General features: G+C 37.2%; 1 protein-coding gene across 1 annotated transcript in view; it reads left to right on the top strand.

Annotated features, from left to right (window-relative positions):
• Window positions 1-1,964: 1,964 nt before the first annotated feature.
• TENM4 (teneurin transmembrane protein 4) overlaps window positions 1,965-20,087 on the top strand; it is a 1,544,468-nt gene continuing 1,526,345 nt past the window's right edge. Inside the window, exon 1 of the mRNA XM_050333746.1 lies at window positions 1,965-2,141. The gene's annotated coding sequence lies outside the window, so the exon portion shown is untranslated. The remainder of the gene's footprint in view (window positions 2,142-20,087) is intronic.

Genomic DNA, 20,087 nt, shown 5'->3' with positions numbered 1-20,087 from the left:
AGCAGTGATTTTGCTCCCATGACTAGTCTTGGGCTGCCATGCTTGGTGCATTGTTTGATTAAGTGTTTGTGAGTCTGAAGCTTCCTTACATCCTTCTTTTTCTGGAATAAAAAAACCAACAAACATACAAACAAAAAATCAAACAAAAAACCCCCAAACTTTTCTAGAATGTTCAGGACCTATGCAGAGTAAGAGCTGAGGTGTTTCCTTGTGACTAATCAATTGAAATTAGGCATTCTTAGCATTTCTGAAAACACTCCACAGAACTACTCCTGCTTGATTTCCATAGCTGTTTTTCAGTGACCAAATTCTTCTTCTTGAGGGAAAATTCTCATTGTCAATGTAGACCTGAGGTAAGATAATAGAGTGATTTTTCTGAGATAATATAAATATATATTTAAGACTAATACATTTATAAAAAAGAGATATAGGGATTTTTCATGTATTTTAAGTGTGGGTTTGGTTTTCTTTTCCACTGTTACCACTACAGTGTGTCTATCTTGTATTGTTTGTTCATTAAGGTTGCAAGCACAATGGACTTTAGGCTGTTTGTTCTGTCCAGTAGTCTGTAAATAAAAATAACTAAAAACGAAACTCTTCTCCTAAGTCAGAAAATATTCCCCATACACGTGCTGCTGCTCTGGAGGAGTCTCTGAAGCTTTTTCATGTTCTACTGTTCATGGCCTGCAGATGCATCACCTTGAACTATCATCTTATCACACCTCACAAATAAAGCAGTATTTAATCTGCTAAGAACAGTCAGTTCTGAGATACATAATCTCCAGAACCATGCCAGGGCTGCTAGACACTTGTGCTGATCACTCATTATACATTTTGAGGTTTTTCCCCCCATCAACCCCTTCTGAAGCCAATGCACAGCTGTGGGACACGGGAGTGGATTTTTCAATATTGAGGGAGTAGAGCTTGGCCAGCCAAAGCAATTTTAATCCTGTAGCTTTGTGGAAAAGGTGTGCAAGTTAATGTGATGGCTCACTTTTCCAGGAGAATGTTGGAACGTTGCAGAAGAGGTAGGCATCAAGTTTGCATGATCAAATTCATGTGAAAACATTGCATTTAAAAAGAAGACAGGAAGATGCCACGTGAAGATGCTCACAATGAAGGTTTTGTTAGTGGCAGCCTGACCTGCTGCATGTTTTGGTGATTTTTGTCTACAGAAGCAGTACGGTTTTATTTACAAAAAATTGGTTGCAGGAGATCTGGATTCAAATTCCGTGTATGACCTTGGACATACCTTTTCCCCATTTGAAGCTCATGTTCTCCCATGGAAAGTAAAGATACTGATATTTCTTACATTTGTCTAATCTGACTCTAAGCTCTGGTTTTTAGAGTGAGTCAGTACACCACCTCACTCTGTGAGGCCATCTTCACAGCTGGGAGCTGTTACTACTGTTATAACTCCTGGAATAATAATAGTTCTCATTAAGGAGTACTGTTAAAAAATGTGCTTTATCATGGCTAAAGAAATCCTCTTTCAGATTATTAATTAAAATGCAATCCAATTGCCTTCACCTGTGGACCATGGCATTTGCCATGGGAACATTAAGGGTAGAGAAATTTAAACCAGTTATCTTGAAAGTTTTGTTTGAAAGCCTGAAGCTGCATTTATTCCCTCCTCTCCCCTCCCCTTATGCACTATTTCACATACATTGTTTATTGACTAATAGACTTATCGGTGAATTCTACAGCAGTGATCCAGCCCAGGGAGGTCAGCAGGGTGCAATTACTAGTAGAACAGGCTTGGGTGTGCTTCTGAACTACTCCTCCCTGCACAGCTCTTTCAGTATGCATATCACATCTCCCTGCTTGTAGCAGGCTGATGAGTGTGTGCAGTTAGTGCAGGCACACACATACTTCTGCGCTTCCCCTGAAAGTGGAGCATTAGCAACTGCAGTCAAAAAGCACCGTTGCTTCTTCAGCTCTGATCCGAGCAACTGTCTAATTCTGTCTGGAGGAACTAAGAGACAGCACTGGAGGCAAGTTTAAAAAGGACCTAGTGACACCCTGCTGTCACATCTGGTTTCATGAATCTACTTATTAGTAGCCCATTTAAAATTAGTCACATCTGTAGTGCACAATCTTGAGAAGTGGCCGACTGGAAAGGAAGGAGCACACTACTGAAGGTATGTTGCAGCCTTCTTTACCTTACATCTTATGCTCAACGTTTTTATCTGTGCATCTCACTTGCAGACATTCCTGGTCTATGCAGTTTTCCACGGAGAGCTGATGTAGAAGAGCTTTAGCAAATCATAGCAGTAGGAATAAATAGATAGATGGACAGGTAATTTGTTTGGGTGGGTTTTTTTGTTTGTGTGGGGATTTGTTTTTTCTTTTTTTACTCTCCATTAACCATGATGATTTTTTGTTAAGGGGTAAAATTAAAAGACTGGATTAAACTTTGAGCAAAGATGACAACTCTGACTGCATTTCTCATCACAAGCAAATAGACTGCTGTTATTTCTATCAGGGTAAAATATCCATTCATTGGTTGTTTAACTGTGGACATAGAACATTGCTTTAGAATGCATGTGTTTATTAAATATGGGCTGTGTATTCACTACCAGCTGAAATTTGCATAAATGTTTTGAAATTTGAAAAGAAGACTCTTTCTCTAACTTTCAGAATTATCTGGACTGCGGCACACTTCTTTAGAAAATAGGAGTGAGCCAGGCTTTTCATTTCATTTAAGTTCTTTTACTGGCATGTATTCATCTGGTAAAAACTCTTTGCCAAATACAAGAAGTTTGCTGTTATTGCATTTCCATAAATTTAACAGCTGTGAAGAGAATGAATATTCATAGTGTTTGGTTTTTTGCTCCAAAGATTTTTATGATAATTTTGACTTTTTAAAGGGAATGGGATCTTATATCAAAGAATTATGCAGGTTGAGGTATTGTGATGAGGCAGATATAAGTGTTTCCTCAAAAAATCCCTAATACAGGTAAGCATATACTGCAGTACATAGCTGACTGTACCTCTTATTTACTTGTAGCCAACTTGATCTGTTGCTTATACTTGTGGATTCTTTTACTAACAGGTCATCAGCAATAAAAATAAAGTACAGTTCAAATGCTGCTCTTTCATGGGATGTTATTTCCTTAATGCTATACAAATTCTGAGCATATCCAAGACATTGCTAATATTATGATGCCTAAATTTTAATTTGGTATATCCTGCACTGGCTGAAAACTTATTTTGGGATGTTTCTAAGGTCAGAGAAGCCCACTGCAAGCTCAGTGTATTTTAAGGATGGAAAGTGATTTGACTAATCTTTCCTTAGGAAAATTCCTCTGTCAGTAGTTTATCAAAATTGTATGAGCAGCAGAGATGGCCCTCCACTGCAGGCAGAAGTAGAATGGTCTTGAAAATACAGAGGCAGCATGTGCATGTCTGTCTAGAGATAATTAATCTAAAAAATTTCAATAACCCTAGCTGCTTTTAGGTCTCAATGACTTCTGTATTGTGAAAAAAAAATCAAAATAGTGGGTCAAACTGAAGATTTCTGTGGCTGCACAGTGAAGAAAACAACTTGACAGGAATTGTGTTGTATAAAACGACTTCAGAAACCCTCCCGAGGCTCGTTGTGATTATTTCTTTTAAAATCCTCCCAGTACCAGGGAAGTGTCAGGAGTGGCAGAGTACCTGCCTCTCAGAAGTGTGACAAGTGGAGCTATTCCTGCGTGCTGAAAGTGAATTTTAGCTTCCTAATGTCCAGGGGAACCTCTTTGGCAGACGCTCCTCACTTCGGCTGGACCGTGGTGCTCAGTGGTGGCGAAGGTCAGCTCGGCTGGAGAGTTGTGCCTCCTGGCTGCGGCAGCCCTCAGCCTGAGCTGGGCTGTCACTTAGTTTGTCCTCCTCGGGGGACAGGGAAAAAACTGTTTGTCCCTTTCATATGTCATTTTTAATGACAGCTGAATCAGTCTGGTGCTTAGATAGAAAGTTTCTGTTGGTCCTCTCTTATCCACCCCCCTCCACACAGGGGAAATGCAGGGACTGCATAAAATGCGTAAAATACATTTAAATACGTATGAGAAAAAAAACCAAAACAATTTAATGGGACAGATCCTGTTTCCAGGGAGAGTAAATCATACTACCATCCTGAAATCAGTAGGAAGTTGTTTACATGAACAGAAGTTGTTTATACAGGCACAAACTGGTGCAAAATCTCACTTTCCCTTGCTGCTGTTTGAATTTCTGTGACCCGAGGACCTGGCTCTGTTCTTTAAATCTTGGTTTTATTTCAGGAAAAATAGCCAAAATGGGGAATTTGTCTTTTCACTGACTAGGAAAAAAAGCTGCCTGTGTATGATGACAACAACAGGTATCTGAGAGCAAATACCTTTTGTCTTTCCCCTCACCAAAGCCTAGGAGATAAAAAAAAAACAACAAACAAACACAAAATATCCAACGAAAACCACCCTCCTAAACCTCTCTGTTTGATTCCCTTTCAGGTTTATAAGGTTTCCTCTTTGCTTTAATGTGTGTCAGGCTCCTTCCTGACCTCCACCTCTGTGTTGGAGGCTGCAGTAGGTAATTCACTTTGACCTCTTGGTCACCTCACCCGTGTGCCTCTTCAAAGCAGATTTGTCGATCATATAAAATGCGATCACTGATGCGATTCGCTCATGCCTTGCTACTCAGAGCCAGCATCCAGAGCCTCAGCCGCATTTTAAGTTACTGTCTCTCACTCCCAGCAGTGTGCTTCCCAAACCGATCAGCCCTCTAGTGTATTGAGGTATTCAATGCAAAGAGGTCTCTTTTTATCTGTGGCTTGTGTTTAGCAGAGGTAAAGAGGGGATTTGAAACAGCTCACAAAAGCTTAGTGGAGTTATTGGGATCTGGAGTGATTGGTAAAGCTGCACAGCACCCATCCTTTTGCCTGGAAAAAGCAAGAGCTGGATTTTGTGTAATTTTAGAGTGCCAACACCTGTACAATTACCACTGCTCCATAGATGTGAGTTTATCAGAGGTTGATGGTGAACTGCAGAATTGTTGTAGAAAACAGTTAGCTCTTTACACACTTTAGCAGGGATTTCTGAAAGCATTTTATATCACACATGCTGCACAGGTGTGTGCATGCTCTCTCATGGATGATAGCTGAAAATGAAGATGAGAGGAAATGCCATGAAGCTTCAATATTGTAGCAAACTAGGATCCAGATGGCAAACCTTTTTACAGTAATATGGTGGTTTAACTTTAAGAGTCCCCTGGCTACTACTCTCCTGTTTAATTTTAATTTCCTTAATGTTATTTTGGTGTGATGCTTTTTTGCAGGTTAATGCCATAAAAATGCATGGTTTGAGGCATGGTCTTCTATCAGGAGAACTTTCTTTTGTCTCCATTAACCTCTTCAGAGCTAACTAACTGATTGCATGATTAATAGTATCAATTTGAACTCTGTAGAAAAATATTCCACATGCATTCACAGTTCAGGCAAAGCATGAAACCGAGATGATTTACAACAAAGGAAGAGAATTAACCTGTTGGAGGGAGACCAGGTTTCCACTCTTTTGGGCTTTATCTCTAGTCAGAAATAATTTTTGGTAGTGCAGTTGCACTAATGGCTGAAATTCTCCACAGGGAATTTTCAAACCTCAGGCTGGTGTTGTACAACCTTTCTGAGGGTGGATGTCAGGTAGTTTTGTTTCCTCCTGTAATTTGGAGATCCAGTCCTATCTTGTATGCTGCTATTGGTGTTTGAATATGTTCCATCCTGCAGTCACAGCAAGGATCATCACTGCCCTCATCTTCTTTAAAAAGCTGGTTGGTGAGACACCCAGTGGTGACAGTGAGCACCCATGAGCTGGCCAGTGGGACCTCCTGGGTGCTTTGCTGAAAACTGTCGGGTTAAATGAGAATGCCTTCTCATGAGCTCAATAATTTATCAGGAACCTTCATCTACTGCCTACCCTAGATGGCAAAAGTGTTGCCATCCATCTGTACCTCTGTGAGAGAGAGTCACAGAGATTTGTAGTCATGGAGAAATAAGTCTTCTACATTGTCTAAGGAAAAGCTTCAGCAGCTGATAGCAGAATTAAGTTCATATCACATCCAGAGACTAGCCACAATACTACCCTTTAGCAAGAGTCTTGTCAGAAAGTCAACCTCAAACAACACTATGCTTAAGATTCCTTCCCTTTACTTTCAAAATCTGTCATTTTTTGATGCATATTGAATGTGAAAAATTAAAAAGAAATATTATTTATATAAAGTGTCTCCAGAACATATCTTGATAATTTTGGTCTAGATTATAATACTTTGCAAATGGGTTTATGACCTCTACACATATGTAAATGAACAAGTCCCAACCCAGTACTGTATCTCCCACGATAAATATATCCAAAACCTCCTGAAATAGGAATTAAAAATCCATATCCAGGTCCCAGATTGTGACACAGCTCGTCTACTGTCACTGCCATCACTGCCCAAGCTGATAACTAAACTCATTATATGTCTCCCTGCTTAGCCTGAAAGATCATTTGGGCTACCTTTATGAGAGCATAACTTATAACCTGAAGCCAAAAGTCAGAATTATTTCCTGATTAGTCCTAAAAATAAACATCTGTCTAGTAATGCAATTAGTGTTTCAGACTCTAAAGATTGCACTGACCATCTCATTGTTGGCTAGAATGGGAGCTTAGTCTTCCAATGCAAAGTAGACATGGGGACAATGTAATGCAGCATCCACAGGAGATAGGAATCCTTCGTTCAGCAGAAACTCGAGAGCACAGAGTGTATCCTGCAGCTCAACACTGGATTCTACATTAAGTAACAGAAATGAGCCCTAATGTCAATCACATAAAAATGGAGAGGCATGGAGGTCAGTATAGGCTGAATACATCTTCCCTTGAACCATGTTAGAAAGGCTATCTTTCTCCACTGAATTAAAAGTAAATATAATGCTTACTTTGATGGGATCAATGCTTAGCATTAAGGTGCATCCATACCCAAATGAAGTGTTGGTGTTAACACTATCATAGGAAATGCTGCAAAAGCCACTCGGCTTTTGAAACCAAATATTTGTGAAAGAATGCCTGAAGTAAGAGTGAGGGTGAAGAACCTCTTCTTGTATAGAATCTAAGTGCTTGTACAGGTGGAAAAAGACTTAGAACATCACAAGCTGTTTTACTAAAATCATTTTAAATACTATCTTGACAAAAATTTGTTAACGTGGAATTATGTCCTAGGGATCCTATGAGGAAGAATAAATTTTAACTGATAAAAAGAAATTTTTTTTCTGCCATGTTGGAGCTACACTTATTTACCAATTCTCATCCTCAGGAAGGATGGCTGGATATACCACTTATTAAATATTTGCCTTATAAAACTATTTATAAAACAATAAGCAACCCCATAAGTCCTAATAACATGAAATTCTGTCTCCCATCACCTGATAACTTGTCACTGGGTTGGTGACTACTTTCTTCTTTTTCTCCTGTGCCCTGGACTATTCATGTTGCAAACCAATAATTAACTGTTGTGAATGCTGCTGGGGGGGTGGAGGAGTAACAATTCATTGCAGTGAAATAGTGTTTTTTGCTGTATAGTTACTAAGCAGAGATATGGCAGGGTAAATAATGCATGAGGTGATTTCATTTCAGGAAGGTTACTAACAAACATTTCCACTAGTTGAAGGTTTGGACTTGGCAGGAGAGTGGTGTTTACATTGTTTTGGTGATACAGAAAACAGGGAGAAATTATGAGATTCTCTCATATTCTAAGACTCTGGAGAAATGTCAGTATCCAATTAAATAAAATGAATTTAATAAACAATGAGAAAATGTAAAATTAATTTAGTTTCAGATGCATGGGTAAGTTATCACATAAATTTAAAAGATCTAATATAAAATGTTGGTCAATTTTATTTTGCAGGATAAATGTTGCTATGGTTTCTCTAAACCCAGGTAATAAAAAATAATTTTTAAATGTTTTTGATTAAATACTATAACTTACTATTTATAAATAAAGTTATAGTGTTGAGCAGTTTTCTCTTTAATAAAAATGAAATTCTAGTATCTGTAAAAGGTGAAAGAAGATGTAGCTGGGCATATTAAAGATGAATAAATCTCTGTAATGATTTTTTTTCATTGCACTAGTTTTCTTCTAAACAAAATCTCTTATCTCAGAAAGCCATCAAGTTCTCACAAGTTGAGAAACATAAATCATAGCAGAATAGGCAGCCTCCTGCTTCATTCACTGAGCTCCATATGCTTATCTACCTCGTGCTCCTGCAACCCAGGCTCCTAAAATGCTACAGTCAACATTCCTTCTGAATTGTGATACGTCATGTTAATCAGCCTCTACAGTATTCCAAAAATGTATGCAAATTAGACTTTTGATGAAGCAGAATATTCTGACAGGATTTTTGCATAAATCACACATGCAAGCATGCACACACACATACACGCACAACCTTTTTAGAGAGGAGGATATTTTTGGACCTCATTTTTTTTTGGAATAGGTTGTGACCAGAATGCTGATGCTGCTTGTGAGCAGGAACATGTATATGGCAGTGTGCCAGGTCCCATAGCTAGAAGTAAATTGAGTTTAAGTCCACTCTTGGCGAGAAAAACTGTACCAAGGAGAAAGAAATATAACAGCTTCTACTTCCTTTGTCCTCATTTCCCCTTATCTCCCTTTCTGGTGCCTTAATTTTTCTCTGGGTTGTTTGGTGTCAGTGGTAATGTCAGCATTTTTTAGAGTCATGTGATGGTAGATTAATGTTTTTCCTTAATCTGTACTTTCAGAATAATCAAAACTCAAAATCAAAATAATTTCTTTGCATTTAAATAAATTTAAGTAAAATTTTCATTAAATTTGATGATTTTCACATTGCTTATCAATTATCTAGGTCCTCTGAACATATAGAAAGCCATTCCTGAAGTTTGTTCAGGTGAGTCTTTAGAGTATTAGCACTGCCTGGCTACAAATCTCCCAATTTTTATTCTCTTTTGACCTCCTTTGCTATAGTTATATGTTCTACCTTGTCCTTCAGGTCTGTATTCAGATGCTTACAAGTCTAAATACGTCTGTCTAGTCTGTCCCTCTTACTGAAGGGCTGAGGCTGAGCAAGCAAAACAAGAACGATGCAGGTAGTGCTTTCTGTGTCTCCTTTGGGCAACTGAGTCTCTAGCTGTGTAGGCAAGGACCTTCAGCTGTTATGCACTTGTACAACCAGAGCCCTGGTTGACACAATCTGGGGTGTGTCCATGAATCCACTCCACCTTCCACATCTTAGTCCCAATAGTAGGCAAAACTATTTCTGTGATTCTCTTTTTGCATACTCAGAGTACTTTCTGACATAGAAGCATAGGACATAGAATCATAGAATGATTTGGGTTCGAAGGAACCTGAAAAATCATCTAGTTCCAACTGCTTGCCCTGGGAAGGGATAACACACTCTAGATCAGGCTGCTCAATGTCACAACCAGCGTGGCCTTGAACACTTACAGGGATGGACTGTGTATCTCACCATGAAGTTGCACACCCCTGAAAACCTGCCAGACCTCTCCAAGAAAGTATTTGACCATGTTTACTCACCTGGGCCAGCGATGTTGTAGTCTAAAAGCCTTGTTGCTCTAGTTTCTTCACAGGTCACTACCTTTCCTTTTTTTTAAAAGTTACTGTGCTTTCATGAGGCTGATGTGGGCTACCTATATGGAAGCATTATCACAGTTGGTGCTTAAAAAACTCCATTCATATCATACAGTATATGTTTTATGCGTGCTAAGAGAAGATACTATAGCTCTATTTTATATATATAGACACTGTAAAAGAGTGTATGTGCAATACTTACTCTGTGCATGAGGGAATACATAAAAACAAAAACATGTTTGCAGTCATATATACAATTCATGTTTCACAAAACACACATAACCCACAAAGTCAGTGATTTGTCATCTAGGGCAAATCCCTCAAAGAGTTTTGAATATCAGGTAAAACATCCTATAGCTAAAAAGATATACAGGTGTCTTTGTAAAGAAGTAACAGAGCTTTAAAGTATGTGTAATTTTATGGCTAAATATAAACAGAAGAATCCTTAAATAATCATAAATACAGCTGTAGAGCCAAGTTCTCCCAATGATGAAATAGCAATATATATAGATACACATATATATTCTAATCCACAGTTTGAAGTTCTCAATTCTCAACACCCAAGTCTTAGTTTCCTGCCAATTTTATGTTATTTCCTGTTGTCAATTGCTTTCTAAAATAAGTTTGAATGAGGTGGAATTAAGTTTTAACTTAAAAAAATTAGAAACAGGTGCTATGTTTATACTTGCTGCCATAGCTTGCTCTTTGTGTCTTGTATTGCTGCTTTCTGGAACAAGCTGTTTGATCCTGTCTCTTGCTGTTAATTTTGCACCGTCTGCTGGTAGAACCTGGGGAGGGGGAACTGAGTATTAGAACAGTGAGGGAGTTGAAGATGTTAAAAAATAGGGAAGCTTTGCAAACTGAGTAGAAATAGAGTAATATTACTTGTGAGAGCTTTAATAGCAGCCGCACCACCACTGGCTTAAATGTGTGTTGGTTTTGGGTGCTTTTAATGGCAATAATTAGGTAATCAATATTGTTTCAGAATGGAAAAATCCCCTGCTTAACAACAGAATAACATTGATTAGCTAAACTAGTACCATTTTAAGGAACATTAAGTAATCAAGACTGTTTCCATGATGACATCCCAAAGTGAGAGAAAAATCAGACAAATCTAGTATTGGATGAAGCTGGGACTGCATTTGCACTGTTGCTGAGGAGATAACGGCTGCTGCCTTTGCCTGTGCAGTCATTGTAGTACGAGTGTCTGAGGGAGGCACTGGGTCTCTATAGTTCATTTTGGTGAACTTGGATCTTGTCCCAGATATAAACTAGAAGTTTTCTGAAGATACAGATTTCACACTATTCTTTTCATTACCCTTATTTTATACCCTTGTAAATTCAAACTGATAGGCTTGATTTCAAAATCTAGAATAATCAATGAATATATAGAATTTGCACTTTGATATTTACTGAGAGGTTTCATGTGCTTTTCAGGAGATGACACCCTCAATAGATCTACTTTACATCAGAGCAAAGTGAATGATGTAGTAGGATATTTTACAAATAAAATCTGTCTACTGGTGGCACGAGGAGGAGCAGTGTCCACAAGTGCCAGGTGCTAACTTGCTGCTCTATGTACTCAGGCACCTTGACCTTCTTCAATTAATTCTCCAGATTAATCCAAAACTACCTAAAGTTTCATATATTTGAACAACTACAGTAACAGCTGAGGCTTTTTAAACACTGAGAAGCAGGGTTATGTAGATGACCAAATGTAATCATTCTGATCAGGATTCACTAAGAGGAATATTACTCAGAGATGTGATACAGATTCCATTTCTTTGTGTTATTGCAGCAAATGATACTGCACTGCTTTTGCTAAACCTGGGACAAGGAGCAAGGGCAGAGTGAACAGGGCTCTGAACAACTTGATCTAGTTGAAGATGTCCCTGCTCATTTTAGGGGTGTTGGACTAAATGACCTTTAAAGGTCCCTTCCAACACCAACTATTCTATGATTCTATGATTATACAATTTGACCCATACCTAATTTTGCATGAGTGGAAGACAGTGATCATTTGGTAAAAGTATAAAATCTTCAAGGACTGATCCAGGGTGCTAAAAAACAACAGTGATGTTCAGAAATATCTAAAAAGTGTAGGTGAAGATCTGTTGGTGGTTGAGAATTCTTGAATCGCCTTGAAACCAAGTGAGGATGCCATTAAGCTTATTTCTAAGCATAACAACAGTCAACATCCCTTCTCCCATGAGTTAACTGATCATACACTCCATGTTTCATGATACATGAGCATGTCCTTAAAACATTTCCTTCCTGGAGGCAATTCCTTACATATGATTCACAAGTTCTGTTGGGGAAAAATACCTACAGCATTTGAAGCATTGCGATAAATCTTGAAAATATGATCTCTCTCTATTATAAAACCCCAAAATCAAAAGTTAAAATATCAGCTTTGAAATCTTCTTCTTCAAAAGTCATAAACAAGCAAAAAGGAAAAAAAAAGTATTTCCATTCAGAATTAGTCTTGTGATAATCAGGGCAAAAGTGTACACACTTTTAAGTGTTTAGGTTTAATCTCACTGTAATAAAAGAAAAAATGTTTGAAAGGTGAGAATTCCTAATAGTTTTCAGGGTATCAGGAAAGTTATTGCCCCAAAGCAGAGTTTGAAAACCATTTTACATAAAGATGAACAGACTTTACTTTTGTACTAGCCAAATGTAGTCAGGAGTCCATTAGGGCTTTGGAATAAAATATGAAATATTTTATATATATATATATATATATATATAGTCTATGAAATAAAATACAATATGATTTCATTACAAGCTGGGAGAAGACCAAAAGGGAGAAGCTGGTTTTGTATGTATAAAAAGATGGAGAACAAGCAATCTGCCTCAATTTTCAAACTCTGATGCAGATTATTTTTGCAGTGGTTTTATTTTCTGTCATATGCTATACATATTGTACATAATTATGTGAGAGATCATCTTTCTACCTGGTGTCTTCTCAGACAACAGGTGTTCTGTATGGGCTGATGGTATCTATAGTTTCTCATTCACAAAGTTGGTAAGATATGGAGTCGATTACAGGAAGTGGTTCAAGTGGATGAATCTGACTGGTAGGATAACATGTAAGATGTTTTGGCATGTACATGTTCTTACAATTTGTCTAGTATTCTATCCAAGACTATTTTCCTGTATTCAGTACCCAGAATGATTTGACTTGATGTGGCCCATCAGAGTCCTTCTTCTGATGGGTGTCGTATTCATTGTCTTTCTTTTGTAGATCAGGAAACAGAAATTTACAGGAAATGACATTCTACTCTGCAGTTCTGCACTGGTAGATCCATTTTGCAGAAGACTGAAAGCAGCATAGTGACCAAAATAAACTTTACTGTTTACCTAAGTGCAATACCCTAGAAACTTAGTTTATTTTGAGTAAGCATAATAACAGGCCTTATTATCCAGGTAGAAATGATCTGACATAGTCTGGCTGGTAGACTTGATAGTGTTAAACATTCTGGTAAGTTAGATGACATTGCATGAATTCAAATAGAATATTTCTATTTATTTAATATAACATAATGTATTACATGGTTGGATATGCCAAATTGTCTCACTTTATATTTCATAGGATCTTGTAAAATTCTCAGCTGTGGATGTTACATTTATCCTCAGAATGACTTTATTTTTATCATACTGACAACTTCTGTAACAATCATAAGGGCAATAGTAAAAGGTGTCCTTGTTCAGGACAGGTAAACCTGGCTGGATAACTTTGTGCATTCATGACAAGGCAAACTGTTTGCACGCTGAAGAGCATAAAAAGGATAAAAAGGATAAAAAGGGATCTACGTTAAAAAATTACTCCAGTAAATAATGGGAAGGGACAGTTCCAGGAGTCTGTGTGGGACCTGAAGTATACAAATTCCTGCCACACAGTGCGTAAATTCTTACCTCTAATGGAGACATTGTCTTTCTAGGTACAGGGTGTTGTTAATGGTAATAGTCTCCATATTTCTAGTTGCAATGTCAGCAATGTTTTGTGTTAAAAAGTCACTGAATAAGCACTGCATTTGCAGTTGGTTTTAATGACAATGAACATCCATCATCTATGCTCTTGTTAATCATCATCATTGCTCTTGTTAATTTTTTTAAAAACTTTATTCGAAACACATCTGGTTTGTTGATAGTCAATAGGGATGACCTGTCCTTCTCCTTTATTTACTGTTCTCTAGGCATTCAGTCATCAACAAAATCTATGTTTTTTCTACATGTGGTTTTATTTATTGTATATTTATTCCTAAACCATTGATAAAAAAATATAGAGAGGCAAAAAGAACTAAAAAATAACTAAGCTTCTACCTGAAATGCAGCTGGTTGACGATTCTGATTTAGCATTGTGTTCTCCATCTAATTATTTAATAACTTCTTAATCCATTTGTTATGTGCATGTTAAGTTGTTCAAACTTTATCACTCAAGATGTCATGTGGTCTCAAGTCAAGTGCATTAGAGAAACCTATTGCAGCAATGTTATTTGCATCACACGAAGTTGCAAACATAGTAAAGTATTGCCAATATACTTACATTTTCTACAAATGTAGAATAGTGTTAAAATTGTTGCATTCTTTTATTTATTATTGGTTGAGTCTTACATTAGCCATTCTGTGTCTGGAATGCTGTTGTATCTGCAGATCTATAGCTTTCCATTAAAAAAAAAAAACAACAATTTCTTATATACTTTCAAAGCATGGCTGTATTTTGAAACATCTCCAGCTCTCTAGAATATATTGGAAAGTTGGCATTTGTGATCCACAGAATTTTTTGACCACATGATTTAAGGACTTAAATGAGTGTTGGCTGGATCTGCTTATCTGAAAATTCTCAGTTCTAATAACTGTTGCTAAATATTGTTATTAGTTAGGGTTGTAGTCAATAGTGTTTACTCAAGTTTTGTGGCTTCATTATTATCTCTCCTTGCCAATAGAGAGATATTTACTTAAAAATGACTCTCCTTCTTTATTGTTAACAATTATTCTGTTTTATCCACCTGGTAATTTTTCAGTGTGGTTGGTTATATGAGCAGTCTGCAGAGAACTTGAGTTTTAAACTTTGAGTAAGTAGTTCTTGAGAGAAGATTTTCTGTCTGACAGAATCAGTTATAACTTCTAAGAAGCATGATTTTTCTTAATTAGTAAAGTATGGTGCTGATTCCCCCATAGTCTAGCCAGAAATTACAACATAATAGGGAACTGGCTCTAGTTTGTCAGTAACTGGACTGGAAAACCAGTAAGGGAATTGTTTGTTTGTTTTTTTTTTTTTAAAAAGCAAATGTTGCTAGTTTTTAAGTTACTATAATTATTACTGTTTAAAAACGGGGAACTGTATTCTGACTAGAGGCAGAACTGGAAGTCTACATTTTCTTATTCTGCCAGTTATTTGATGTTGATGTCAAATTCTTTTTTATGCAAGATCAAACAGAATTCTTATAATATTTAATTGTCAGAAAGAGCTTTAAAATTCAGCATGAATATTTGAAGGTGAGGAATTGTTAAAGAAAGCAATGCTTGCTCACATGCTAATCTGCATGGGAAAGCAGAAAACAGAAAACAAGAAGCAGGAATACATTGACCTGCTTGTAAATCAGTGGAATTTCTGATTGTATAGGCTAGACTGCTGTAGACTCTATAACCATTTATGTTATTCTTCTCATGCTTGAATTAAATTTGAATGAATTTCAGAAATTTTTCCATCTCATTGAATGCTGTTTATAAGACTTTGTTTACCTTTCTATTTTTCCTTCATTAGTCCCTTATTTGCACATGTAGAAATTACTGCCATTACAAGAACAGTTTATAGTGCCTATGAAGTGTGGGTTTTCTTTCTATTTTTGTAGCACTTAATAGCATTATATGACTGAAAAAATTTGCTTCCTGTTTTTCTCAATGCTAAACAACAAAGACACTTTTTTTCAGACTAAATGTTTTTATTCCTGAAATCCCCTGCCTCTCTTTGTCTCCTCTTTAGAACATTTGCTTAGAGCCTTCTTTAACATCCTTCTCCACTTTCCACAGGAGGAAAGGAAAAATAAAAAGGGAATTTTGCAATGTAAGGTGCAAAAGAGCTTATGAGACAATTGAAGATTCAAACTGATCTTTAAATGCACTTTGAGTCTTTAAAAATCCACTTTGGACCCAGACAGTTAAAGATCCACTGATTTTAATTTTGACCTTTGTGTAAACTGAGGAAGATATCTTAAAATTTGAACACTGAATGTTTAACATTCAAACATTGATTGTGTGAACAACTAAAAGTTTTTGTAGGTAAAATATTCAGTTTTATTGAGATTGATGCCTGATATATCTTTATGTAGTTTATATAATAATTTCCATTCTAAAAAAGATATCTGAAGGAATTATAGGTGAAAAGCAATAATTCATGATGTTTTACTCCTGCATTTTATTGCAGTTATAAAATTAGAAAAAGAATTTTTGTCATTGCAGTTAAAAAAACAAAACACACTTATGGAACAGATGCTAACTAGGTCCAACAAATAGTTGATTGAGGCTGAATCACACAGTACCAAGGAGCAGGGATTTTTCTGATAAAAGGAATCCTACCACTGAGTCTTAACTCTCTATTTATGGTGGGGAGAATTGGGTACACAAAAAGGCTTCCTGAATGAGACCATATTGACCTACCTACAGCAGCCAGACAAGATCTCCTGATGCAGATTTTCAAAGCTTCTGCACTATCAGCTGGCTATTTGAATAATGGAAGCATTTGCTTTAGTCCTATTTACTAGGCACCTCAAATTTAGGAGAAAGACATGTCTGAAATTACTCTGAAACTTATATAAAGATTTCTGTGACATCCATGAGTGTTATATCAATGGTGCAGGAGAATACTGAAATTATGTTTAGTAATAGAGAAATGTGATATAAATAGAGGTCTAACAATGTGTCCGGAAATGTGCAGTGCCTCAATCTTTTCCTTTTGGTTACCCTCCCTTACACATGTATATTTTGTGCATAATCTTGGTTTACTTGATTTTTTTTTTTATTTCCTAAAGAATGTTATACCATGCTTCAGACCAGGGGAAAAAGAAACTTTAGCAAAAAAAAGCCATTCATTACTAGGAGTTACTTATTTTTACTCTATGCTTTGTTCAAACAGGATGATTCTCTAAAGAACTATAGAAAATAATGACTATACTATGCCATTGCCTGCCAATACTGGGCCAAATGTAAAGAGAATAAACTTTTTTAATGATTTCCTGTTTAATATGTGATTTTAAAAACTTCAGTGAAATTCTTCTCCGGGCTAGATAGATGTCTCTTGTTTTTGTCTGAATGATCACTTCTCCACCAACTTTTCAAGAGAAATTCAGTCAGCCAGGAACAGAGGGGAAGCAATCCTTGTGTATGAACCTAGGTCTGTTTGGGTTAAAAGTTCCTCAAACGATGGCTCTCAGAAACCTCCACAGGCACATAAGTTGGTAGGCAAGCTAAAAGGTTTTAGAGTTGGCCATGGGATTATTCCAGGACACCTCTCCTTATCTTCCCTCAAGTCATGTCACCTCCATACAGATCTATATTTTGAGAATTGAGAATTGAGATAAAATTTGAACACTGAATTGAGATAAAATTTCTTTTAAAGCTTGTTATCAGCTTTTGTGTGTAAGTCCTTCTGCTCTTATCATAAGGTCTTATGGTCTTACAAAATAACACAGGGAATTCAACTCCTTCTTAACTGTTTATAGACCCGTTATTCTTTAATGTCTGTTTTATTTCTGAAACTGCTGCCTCACAATTGCTTGCCTCACAATCTTCAGTGAAAACATTCCAGAAGTTCCCTTAGTTCTGTGGAAAAAAAGGGCTACTTTTATCTATTTTAAGCCAGTTTCCCAAAGTGCCACTTGAGTGTTTGCAGTAATGTGTGGGTGAGGATTCATGGTACTGCACTCTTTTTTTATAACACCTCCACAATGTAAAACTTGAATGCATTTGCCTCCCTTCTTAAACTTAAGAAGAAGGAAAAAGAAGAAAGGAAAGATGAAGACTGAGACCAAAACTCTTTAGTCTCTTTCATAGAGCCATGGTTATGGCCCCCTTGTCATTTTAATAGCTCTGCACCATACTTTCTTTAATATATCATCTTGTTCGAAACCTTGAACTATGCAAAGTTTTGTGGTGTTGCAAATGGTATCTTCCTTTCTTTTCTCAGTGTCCAGCCTAATGATTCTCAGATGTGTTGCCTTTTTTAGCTGTTGCTTCACAGGGAGCCATGATACTTCCAAAGCAGCTGTATTTTCATTAAGAGTACTATTTTCACACCTTGAGGAATATTATGGTACGAAAGCAGAGGCTGCCAACTTTCCCTCTTAGAGCAATAGGCAGTAAAAAGACAACATATAAACTTGATGAAAATTCATCACTTTTAGTACCTAGAGGTGGTCTTTAAGAGGGCTGGAGAGTGAGTTTTTACAAGGGCATGGAGAAATGGGACAAGGCTTTGATCTGAAGGAGGGTAGATTTAGATTAGATATTAGGAAGAAATTCTTTAAGGTGAGAGTGGTAGGACATTGGCACAGGTGGCCCAGAGGACTTGTGACTACTCTATCCCTGGAAGTGTTCAAGGCCAGGTTGGAAGGGGCTTTGAGCAAGCTGGTGTAGTGGAAATTGTCCCTGCCCACAGCAGTGGGGTTTGAATGAGATGATCTTTAAGGTTCCTTCCAACCCAAAGCATTCTATGGTTCTATAATTAAGAATTAAAGCTCTTCCATGTTCCATATACTTTACTGGACAGAGGGGAAAAATCTTATTGTAAAGCACACAAAAGTATTATGCCTCTGTTTTTCTAAGAGTTTTGATGCACTGCAACTTTTTCTTCTTGCAAGTTCTAAAACACCATTTACATACCTCTTTCACCTCACAACCCCCTTTTTTTTTTTTTTTTTTGAGAGATAATTTTCTCTTGTAGTTTAGATACTCTGTAATCCAAACCCACTGCTGTGCTCTCAAATTTCTTTTAACTGTTGTAACTCCCAGAACTCACTGCCAGGGGCTAAAGCCATATATTATATAGTACTGAAGCTGATCTTTGTCTCACTGAGAAGGCTTTATTTTATTTTATTTGACACAATAATATTTATTAACTTCAGAGTTACACACAGCATATATAATACTTGAAAAATTGCACCTACAACAGGGGAAAAGCGGCTTTGTTTTGAAGGAGGTTGAACCAAATCCTATCGTAATCATTAGAAATCCGGATTCTGTGCTTTGATATCTCTAGCAAAGCTATCTGCTGTCTGAATATCAATCAGGACACACAAGAAAAATGGGTGTTGAGTCATGCAGAGAGAGAAAACTAACTGCAACAGATATTTACAGGATATATTACTGCTAGTTGCTTCATACACACTGGAATTTGTTTTCCTATGGCTAAATGATTTAATGATCTTTAGAAATATTTCTAGACTTCTGAAACAAGCATTTCTCTTATTTGCAGCCTGGATTTTGGTTCAGTTTTAAGACTGAACAAAAGAGAGTGTTCTGTAGATGTCAGTTATGAGAGTAAATTGATAGTCCTTTGTGGGCAGGTGCCTAACAACTGACATAAGAAAAAAACATTATGATAGTTTGGATACATCTGAATCCAAGCTGAATCTTGACTTTAGGTGGAAGTAGTGAGGGTACTCCCCTAAGTGAAAGAGAAACTGTGGTTACTCTGAGTACTGTTCCCCTCGTCACCCCTACTCCCCCCTAATTTTCTGCACCAAGAATTCCTGCAGTAATTCTTCTGGGGGGAATAGGGTATGGGGGAAGTCATTTTACTGTGAATGATTACTGAATTAAAAAACCCTAATAATCCAGGGACAATATGAAAATTCCAAACCTGACCACCAAGTGGCAATCAGAGCATAGCCTTGAAAAGCACAGGATTCCTTCTCTTGGTCTGAGCAGTATGCAGACAAAGAGCTGCCCTGAGTCCTTCTCAAGTAGTGTTTGTGGCTCCTGAATTGTAAGAAGCCTATATGAATCTGTACAGGTGGGGGACCGAGCTGGGATGAAGGTGCTGATTAGTCCAATACTGACACCAAAGAATGAAACAGGACAGTGAGAAGAGGCTGGAGTGTCCAGCACATCTTGAGACCATCCTGCATATGCAGTCCTATCCAACTTGGACCTTGGGGAGGTGCTCTATTCACTATCCTGAATCCCTTATAAGGCTGCCTCCATCTTTGCATGTTCATGGTATATGTCTTGAAGCTGATAATCAGCTCATAAGATCAAGAATATTTGTACTAACTTAGTTTCCAAAAGTGCATGGCACCATCTCTATTGCAGCTAGCTCTGTAGAAAACCTCAAGCTGACCAAGTAAATCATGTATATTCAGAAGATACCTATCAAAGGCTCAATTTTGATGTCTACTTTCTCATTTCAAAATTTAGGCACTCAGGTGCCTAAACTGAGGAACTTATGTGTGAATAGGAACCTATGGAACTGT

This window comes from Myiozetetes cayanensis, unplaced genomic scaffold (genome assembly GCF_022539395.1).
Source record: "Myiozetetes cayanensis isolate MyiCay16 unplaced genomic scaffold, myiCay2020 scf5-8, whole genome shotgun sequence".
NCBI lineage: Eukaryota > Metazoa > Chordata > Aves > Passeriformes > Tyrannidae > Myiozetetes > Myiozetetes cayanensis.
Note: the sequence above shows the minus strand (reverse complement) of the source record. Positions and strands in the feature narration are given on the sequence as shown.